Below are 10,436 nucleotides of genomic sequence, written 5' to 3' on the forward strand. Positions count from 1 at the left end.
AAAAACAAGCATTTTTGTGGATTCGTCGGAAAGATATTATTTTTGAATTTTTTTAATTTCGCGCTTGAAAGGATATTTTCTTTTAGATTGTTTTATAATAAGAAATAGATCATGAATGCCTAAGAAATTGATTTTCAATTGAGTTTTAAGGCATTATTTAAAAGAAAATCTCTTTTATATTGGGTAAACTTAGTGGAAAAATACGGTGTTTCTATCAGAACGTAATATGGGGCGTGTTTAAGCATACTGATTTGTCAATGTTGCTCATTCTCAGCAAATAATGGGACATTTTAAACGTTTTAAAAATAATTCATGGAAAACCTAAATGTCTTACGAAATGCTTATTTAAAGTGCTTTTAATATTCAGGAATAAATCAATGTCCTTTATTTAAATTCGAACTTGGGTAAAAAAACGAAATAGAGAAAGGTTTACACGCGTAATACTAAACACTGTTTGATTTAAACGGAAATACTTTCAAATAAAATGTTTCATCAAATATAATTTTCCATTTTATAAATTTAAATTTTTTGTCTTTTTTTAATAAAACCTTATTTATATCGAGAAATTTGCAAGCTAGCAAATTTATTTTATAATATTACTTGTCATTCATTGGGTTCTGCATTGGTCAAACCAAATGCAGTGCATTTGAATCATCTGTTATATAAAAGAAAAATGATCAGTCTTACGGTTCAGGGCCTCTCCAGAAACAATGAAATATTACAGTTTTAACCTTTGAAATCAAGATTTCATGTCTATCCTGCCAGGAATCAAACTCAGTAGCTCAATAACAAATATTTCTAATATTTCTCCCCGTGGTTGTTTATCGTATTCGCGATCACAATGCAATATTCGTGAACACATAATATGTCAAAATATTTACGTTTTGCGACGTATAATCCTGCTGCGCAGTCACATATTTTTAATTCACAGAAGTAAATACGGAAAATATTCCAAAACTGAGATTTTTATTTAGTTATTTATTATTTATCATGCTGTTTATTGGATTTAGCCGGCGGCGGCGGTTAGCAAGCCAATTTTTTTAAAACGGCAGTCGCCATAGTAATTGTTTGTAATTTAATTTCCACCTCTTAATATTTTGCAAATCCAATAAATTGTATTATTTTTATGGTAAATGCTCATTTTTAGCCAGTAAACTGTATGTATTTACGAGGAAAACAAAAAAACAAACCGACACGAGCGTTGACTTAGAGATTACACACGCGTTGACTTTTCTTTTTTTTACATTTTTTTTTTTGCACCACAACAGGCTAGGAGGCCTAATTACAGTGGTGAATTACATCACAGAGCACCCAGGATTGAGAAAAATCACATTTTAATTTTTGTGTTCTCACCGGGAATCGAACCCGGAACCTTCCGTGCGTGAATCAAGCGTCTTGACCACTACACCACGGAGGCCGCCTGATGCGATATGACTGCGATAATTTAAGCATGTTCATTATTGTTCATTGTGATCGCTCAAGTGCTGAGCATGTTTTAAAGCAAGTCGATAGTTATTTGCGATTGACCTACAGGACCTCAATAATAGAAAGCAAACACGTTAACAACTTTACAACAAGCAGAATTATCTCCACACCATTTCCATATTCAGGATTTTTATCTGAGAGCAGCCATCAAGTCGAAAACACTCGTCAAGGTTCTGGTTATGTTTCGCACTCAATTTTTTTTTTATCCAGAAACGTATTACACAAAAAATGTAACTCAAATAAATTATGATATCGGCGTAATAATACTGAAAATTGAAAAATTAAGTAATGATGGAATATCACTAGAAAAGATCTTTGATTGTAGAAGCGTTTCACAAAAAAAATCATTGAGGAATTGAACCCAGATCAAACAGGTCTGTTTTTTACCATTTAATTAAAATATGTGGTTTAAAAAAGGCTGTTTTATTTTAATTTTAATTATAATGAATAACAACAACGTTAGTGCTTCAAATTTGAATTTCATTTTTAAGTTTGTTTTATCTCAGGTTTTTCTAGTAATACTCTTCTCCATTTTGAGAAAAACGCAATAATTATATATTTTCTAAGTTTTATTCGAAGTTAAATTTATTTAAATTAAATAAACTAAAACCGAAACAAAATTTTCCAACCAATGGATAACGTGTAAAAATATGACGGTTGGTTTTTTATTATTATCTATTATTAAAGCGGATATCTTTTTCAATCACAATAAGAAAAGCAAGCCACCCCTAGAAATGAGTTTCCGGTTTATTATTGTCTATAAAAACGTTTTTATTTCTTTTCGCAAAAATCATGTCGACTTTTTATTTTCAGAATTATATTAGTATGACATTATAGAAAAACGTTATTTTATTGAATTGTCTTTGATGTCTTCTAACAGGGTTTTTTATAATGATATTGTTTACTTTATACAATTCTTATTTTTTAAACGTAATTGAATTTACACACTATTGAAAAGGAAAGAAATAAATCATGTTATTTATAAAAATAGTGTTTATAAATAAGATTTATCAAATTCACTATTTTCGATATTATTCTTGTTAATGTTTTTATGCATAAACCGACTTTTTATCGTACATATTTTAAATTCCAATGTATTTTTAATAATTTCTAATACATTTCTTACTGTTTTTTTATTTTAGTGAAATGTTTATGGCAAACGCAAAACTAATAAATAATAAATATAATTTGTCTAAATATTAGTTGCCATTAACTTGATGAAACCCCCTCCCTTAAGGCTTATTAGTATTAGTACATTATAACAGTAATGCCTAGACATTATAACAGTTATGCCTAGACATTATAACAGTAATGCCTAGATTCCTACATTCCATTTTATATAAACGTTTTTCATCGTTTTTTTTTTAAAGAAGTAAGGAGATTTATTTTTGCAGATGACACCGCACTAGTTATTTTCAATAAAAACCCATTATAATCACAAGAGATATTGCAAAGTGATTTCAATAAATTGTTAAAATGGGCTCATGACTATGATCTCATTATAAATGCAAAAAAGACTAAATGCTTGTACATAAAATCTCCTCATGCCAAAAATATGTTTTGCCTAATATTATTGCTCATTGCACAAATTGCTTGCATGATGGTATTTCTAACACATGTAATTGTGAACTCATAGAATTTGTGAAGGAGTATAAGTATTTGGGTATTTTTATTGATCATAATTTTAAATGGGATCGTCATATATTTAAACTTTGTGATCGATTGCGGACTCTTGTGAGTACTTTTTATAAGTTATCTTTTATTTTGCCTAAAATCAATCTCAAAATTATTTTTTTTTCTTTTGTAGAATCAATAATAAGATATGGTATAAAGTCGTGGGGACATTCGACTAAAACTAATATTAAAATGATCCAGAGTCTACAGTATTCTATAGTTAAGGGAATTGTACCTGCAGAGATTTACGAACAAAGAAGTAATAATGATCTCCTGTACAAAACAATCAAAACTCTGCCTGTTCGAGGACTACTGTGGCTTTGCATCATTTTGGAACAATTTAATAGTAATACATTCAAGTTTTCTCTCAAGCATAACCATAATACACGCTTCACGTCTAATGATGGCTTGGTAGTACCAAAAGTATGTAATAAATATGAAAAAAAATTGAACTCTCAAATATTTGGTACCTAGAATTTTTAATTTATTACCAAAAGAACTAAAATTTAACTCACATTGTAACAAGAGCAAAATAAGAGAGTGGCTACTCGATCAAGAGTTCATACATGAATAGTAGCTTAGGTGTAAATACTTAATTTTTCATATATTTTCTTGTATTTAAAAAATAAATTTATAAACATTTATTTGTATAAACATGTTTATTCTGATCTTTCCGGCTGTTAATTTTTATCTGGTATTCATTGTTTTTATAAATGTAAATAATATTATTAAGTCAGTATAAATATAATCTTCACCAACAAGCTACAAAAAGTGGCTTGGTGGGATTTTAGTTTTAGTAAAAATATAACAAAAAATTTTTTTTTTAAATTGTAAAAAAGTATAATTATGCTATTAAATAAAAAAAAATAAAAAAAATTGAATCTCCCAAAATATATATTATTAATAAAATTTATTGTTTCTTCGGTTCATATCACAAAATTCCACAATTTGTTTTTAAAACTGAGTAAATGTACAGTATTTTTTCATTGACACCAAACTCAAAAAACATTTTACAAAATTTGTTTTAGTTTAATAACGTTATTTTTTAATTTTGTAGACGTGATAGAAAATAAACATTAATTGGTTTATAGTAAAAATGCGTTTGTAATAAAAAAACTTTCATAAATTTTTAAACAAAAACGCTTATTTTTAGATAGTTTATCAAGAAATTGATAAATGAGAAGTCACGACAGTTTAATGTTACGTATTTAAATTAATTCAAATGCCACTATGTAAACTTTTGTACTTACCCAGTAATACTTTGTTAAAAGGTTTTTGTGACAAAATAATTTAATCATATTACTATTATATGATTTTGAATTCTTTATCTTTTCTATTTCATAGTTAAGGTACCAGTCTCGATGACGTCGCGAAAACGATAAAACCGGTCACTGGTTATTCCAAATTTGTAGATTTAAGTATCACAGAAATAAAAGACGCTTTATAAGGTATTAATATAATGAAAATAAAATGAGAAAAATATTATTTTTTAATTAAAAAAAACATATTTAGTATTAAATTTTTCATAAATAAAAATAATTATCAAGTTTAGTAAAATAATATTGAAAGAGTTCAACATAAATTTTTACGTTTCGTTAATTTTAAATTAGGTATTTCAGTTAAAGATATTAATTACTCATACTGAAATAAATATTTAAATGTACAAACATTAGAAAATAGAAGAAAACTGAATGATTTGTTATTTTTATTTAAAATATTAAATTCAATATTTGATTGTTCCGAACTGTTACAACTGATTAACCTTGCGAGTTCCGGGCCGGGTTACCCGATTTAATAAACTATTCTATGTATCTACAACAAACTACAGTGCACACTACTCGCCAAATAAGGAGAATTCATACATTTGCAAATGAATACGCAAATTACGTAGATATATTTAATATAACACTTTGCATTTTAAAAGACAGTGTATCAATTTACTATCTTCCAATTGTAATACCTAAATAATACTATGTTGATTTCATTGTTTACCGTTTATTGACATATATGTATTCTAAATAAGTATTTTTCTAACTTCTTCTAAATTTAAGATTATTTTAATACAACTTATATGCAAAAATTTACTCCTGTTTTCCACTGCAATACATGTATGTATTTTTATGTATCCTCATATACTTTCTACTAATATGTAATGATTTAAAACAAAAAAAAAATCTTTCTCTTCTTTATTCATTTTTATTTTTGCTCCTTTCTTTGTGTAAAATGCATTTCTGTCTTCATAATTAAAAGTGCACTTCTGTTCTTTCCACTTTTATACTAATATGTAAAGATGATATTTTTGATATTTTTCTTCTAAAAATCATTTATATATTTTTTGCTACTTCTTTGTAAAATACATGTCTGTCTTTATTTGTATAAATGTATGTAAAACACGTAAAAGCCTAAAAAGCGTTTAAATTAATAAATAAAATATATTACTTTTGACGCAAACGTAACTTTTCTAAAACTTTCCAGCTAATATTTAAAACACATCACAGCTCTATTTATTGAGATTGATTAATTAGTTCTAGGGAATTTAGGGGTATTTTATTTAACTGTTTATAAAGGAGTACGTATTTGCATATATGTATATACAAATAAACAGGAAGGCCAATTGTAGCTTTCAAAAAAGTTTGCGCTGCCTTCGAGGTCAGGATTCAAATTCTGTCCCTAGAAATCCTTCTAATTAATCATCCGAGCGGCCTTTAGTGGCGGTGGTTTAGCGATCCCAAGTTGCGGGATTCTCACCCTTCGGTAGACGTTCCATTGGGTGTGAATTGGGTAAAACGTCGACAAGTCGCAGACGAAATTTCCACAAGGCGTGTTTGTAAACAAGCCATCAGCATACAAATTGATTAATTTGGTTAAATTTGCATAAATATGGCGAAAGGGCAGTGTCACAGGTCGAAGGAAGGATTAAAAGGTAAATAAGAACCTACAGCTTACCTACATATCATAACTCCTCGTACCTGCTTGTAAAGTAACACAATCTAATTATCACGCTTACCTTTATTGTTTACTGTTTCGGTGTTTATTTAGTAGAATAAACGTGACTGATTTAAACGTAAATAAATTATAAAACATTGTCTGAGTTAGTCCAAATGTTTGCAGACTGGCTGGATTTCCTTCCTAGGGAGCTATTCATAATTTAATTTATTCTAACAGAGGGGAAAAACATTTTTGAGAAGGGAATATGGAATTCTAGGCATTTACGGGGCTTATAACCTGTAATTGGCTGATTTATATGGTCACTTTACACACTGTGTAACATTCACCATTCTGCCAATGTTTAAACATCCACATTTCCTTAACTCTTCCATCTGTTGACTTCTGTGAAGTAAAGGAGCTAAAACCTATATTATGCGGGTGAGATTCATCCGGCTGAACCAAATCACCTACTAGGCAACGCCTGAAAACCATTTTCCAATTTTTACACTTTTTTTTACCAGATAGTTAATTCAACAGTGTTCAAGTATGTCAAGATGCTTGCAGACTGATGATGATCATATCGACCACTCAGGTTCTGTTTCTAATTTCATCATTTGTTATTCTTTATCTTAGGTTAATACTAAGCATGGACCATTCCATGGATTATTGGGTGCATTTTAATCATTTAACATTTTTATTTGTCTCCAGTCACACCATCACCGCACCACTGTGCTAATTTTTTAATGCCATTGCAGTACGCACGATTTGAAGGTTTTTCTTTTTAAACTAATTAGAATCTCTTTGTGTTGTTAAACATGTTTAAGTTTGCCAAAAGCAGCCGAGCTCATTCCAATTCACTATGTATTCGTATGTAAATACACAGTCTCTTTTACCATCACCGCAGTGCATAAAAAAAATTTCACAAAAAAAAATCATAACATGGCATAATTGAAGGGATGCTATGATAACTGATTTAAAAAATCCGATACTTTTCAGCCTTTTAGCCCTCTCCTTTCCAATCCTCTGCTTACCCTTCAACAATCACCGAGCTATAGTCGAATGCAATTAGTGCGTGTATAGAATCAATTATAATCTCATCTTTTCAAAAAGATGTTCATGTTAAAAAAATAGTGAAAGAAAAATCATACGATACTTAGAACAAAAGATATTTATCAAACGATACAGGCAAAATAACGAAGATATTTTTTTTTAATTTAAAGGATGCCGAGATAGTGGATACTTTTGGGTAAGCTTACGAGCTAACTCAATTGCTTTCAGGTCATGGTGCTTTCCGAAAATATCTTCATTGATTAAAAAAATAAAATAATGATTGCTGCCCTCGCGATGGACTCATCTCTCAAGACGTCCTCTATATATTACTAGATTGTCCTATGTTTGACGCTGAGAGGTTAAGCTAAATTTTTGAAAATTTAGAGGAATTAATAAAAAATGAATAAACTGCGGAAAGATACGTTGATTTTTTGAAGACCCTAGTTACAAAAATAAAATAAAAATGTAAAAAATTACTATTGTACAAAATATACATGCTAGAAAAAAAAAGCTTTGTATGCATAAGCAAAGTAATAAATAACGGGAACAAGAGGAAAAAAAATTGTTCATGTTTTAAAATATTTTTATTCGCAAATTTATAAAAAACGGTGGTGCATTATTTGTGACATATGGAAAGCCTAAACAGCAAAAAACAATTAAATTTACGATACAAATGTTAATGAATTTATTATATAAATAAAAGACGAGTGATACTTCAATCCACAAATTTGGAATATCCAGTGACCGGTTTCATCGCTTTCGCGACATCTTCGAGACTGGTATCTTTATAAAAGAGTTCTTTAAAGAGTTATCACTCGTCTTTTATTTATATAATAAATAACAATGAACTTCCATCAAGAATTTTCGCTTACAAACATAAATGTTAATGAATGTTAAAAACAAGAAAATCCGAAAAAGACATTGCATGATTTAATAAAACAAACACTTGACAATTGACGTGTTAAAAGTCGATATAATCGGTTTGAGTGGAGAAGATGCATGAATATAGATGAAGCGACATTTGCATTAAGTGGTGTGGCGTTTTTTTTTCTTTACTTACTCATGGGGGAAACGGTTTGACAAAATATAAAAATATGGTAATCAATGAATTGGGCGGAGAAAATAACATAAACGATAATACGCAGGTTAGACTTTTCAAAGGCGGTTTCTGTGGTATAAAGATGCTCGCATCATTTACAAAGGTCTTGGGTTTAAATCTCGGTGAGTTTACTATTCATTTTCAAGGTATTCCATTTTTACTGTAATTCACCAGGGAATTGGCCAGAGATGTAAAATTAAAACGGTTTTACAAATTAAAAATAATTATTATTAACATTATAAAGGCTGAAAAGTGATTTTTAATTACAAATTTTAGCTTTCTTTAAAGATTTTTAAGCCTAATTAAACTCAATAAAAGACATTTGCAATTTAATCCCGGCATTGAAAATCAAAGGAAAAGTCGAATAAAGACTTATTGGAATAGATAATGTTATTCGTAATTTTGTTCCTTAAGCATTTTCTTTTTTACAACCACTTCTTTGAAATTACCTACAAAGTAATTACGTCAGGTTTTGGCATAAAATAAAGGCATCATGTAGATTAAAAATTGTAATAAAATATTTGCTTATGCCGAAAAAGTTGGATCTTTAGATTATCACCTAATTACTCAGAATTGCAAACATAAAAAGTATATTAGATTTAAAATAGGCCTCAGCTATCTAACATTTTTTATGCCTCAATTTTCTAATACGTTTAATCATTTTTTTTCTTACCAGCACGGTTATCTACTATAGTACAATTTGTGGCCTGACGACTGATCTAAAATTCATCTCGTTCCTTAAATATCGTAGCTAAATGATATCAATTTTCTTCCACGCACTTTATTTAATTCTTGCCAAACATTCTACATTAATTATAACTGAATTAAGAGAACTAATGAATTTAAGAAGAAGCAATATCACATCATAATTACAAATAATCTAGGGGGGAGATCGGGGCAAGACGGCACACTGGGCACATATATTTCATGATCAGTACATACCTAACTCTAGCCCCGGGCGGCAAGAACCCTACAGTACCCCGCAGTTAATTATTACAAGCTACCTTCCACTCAAATTTCTAGGCGACACGAAAATTACACTATTTTATGTGAGCTGGTTAGTTTAATATTACAGGATCTGAAAATAATCAACACTAATGTATAGAAGTTGAGTATGGAAAAAGAGGTAAAAGAAAAAGTCAAATAAGTTATGTCTGCTTTTCTATATACGATAATCAATATCCGTGATAAACATTATCAGCGAAAATAAGAAAGCAGCATGACTTAAATACAAGTTGTAAAAAGTTCTACATTGCGAATTAAAATACATTTAAGATACAAAAGCCTATAAAGATCGAGGTAAACATAACAAATTATAATTTAATTTTCTTTTGAGGGTGTAGTAAGCAACACCAACAGCCGTGAGGTTGACAGCTCCAATCTCCGCTTTGGCCTGCAACGCGTAGTCCGCTGCAAAGTCAGTCCGGACGAGATATTAAACGCCGTGCATCTGAAGAACTCACTACATTTTACCTTGGTATTTCGTGTGGATGTAACTCCTGTATAACTTTGCATAAGTCCGTCAAATAAATAAATAACTACTTAATAAATAATTTCAATTGTAATCCATCTTTCTTATTTAACCTCAAATCAACTTACGCGCACCTGTCTTATAAGGGTAAGCATAACAAAAGGCAAAAAATGTGGCTTGTGCTTTGGAAGATAGAAATGCTTTTAAAAAAAAACAGGAGCCTTCTATAACGAGCGTTTTAAAGGTGCAGCGGTGGACCTGACATAGACACGTGTTGCAAATGCCCCAGGAGAGCCTAACCCAAGTTGCCTTTTTTCAAACATGCGGGTTCCCGCCGTCCCAAAAAGATATCGATGATGATATTTTCGTGTTATTCGGCGGAACTAAGGGACGTGAAAGGAGGCGAGAATGCTGACGACTTGAAGGCGTCTGCTTATCTCCACATGCTCTATTTAGAAGCGCATGTGGACAAAAACATATTAAGTATGTACATAAAAATGACGTTACATCATCTTAACTCACCCCTGTGGAAATACTTTTAAAAATAAATATCCCGCTTAGCCTTTATCTTAGAGGCCTATCAGCAGGTGGGAAAGAGAGGGTACGGAATTAATTTATGAAATAAAACACCCAGGCTGATTGAGAAAAATCATTCTTGGATTATTTTTATATTAACAACAAGAAACCATAATACCGTTTCCCCGTAAAGGTAGGCAGAGAGGATAGAAC

The 10,436-nt window shown here is 30.1% G+C and overlaps 1 long non-coding RNA gene across 1 annotated transcript; it reads left to right on the top strand.

The window, feature by feature from the left end:
- Positions 1 to 1,229: 1,229 nt before the first annotated feature.
- Positions 1,230 to 3,507, top strand: LOC148279383 (uncharacterized). Its single transcript, XR_015822895.1, has 2 exons — positions 1,230 to 2,749; positions 2,795 to 3,507. It is a non-coding gene; the product is annotated as an uncharacterized LOC148279383 (long non-coding RNA).
- Positions 3,508 to 10,436: the final 6,929 nt, after the last annotated feature.

This window comes from Micrasema longulum, unplaced genomic scaffold (assembly GCF_059751315.1).
Source record: "Micrasema longulum isolate JH-2025_06_02 unplaced genomic scaffold, ASM5975131v1 h1tg000726l, whole genome shotgun sequence".
In the NCBI taxonomy this organism is placed as follows: Eukaryota; Metazoa; Arthropoda; class Insecta; order Trichoptera; family Brachycentridae; genus Micrasema; species Micrasema longulum.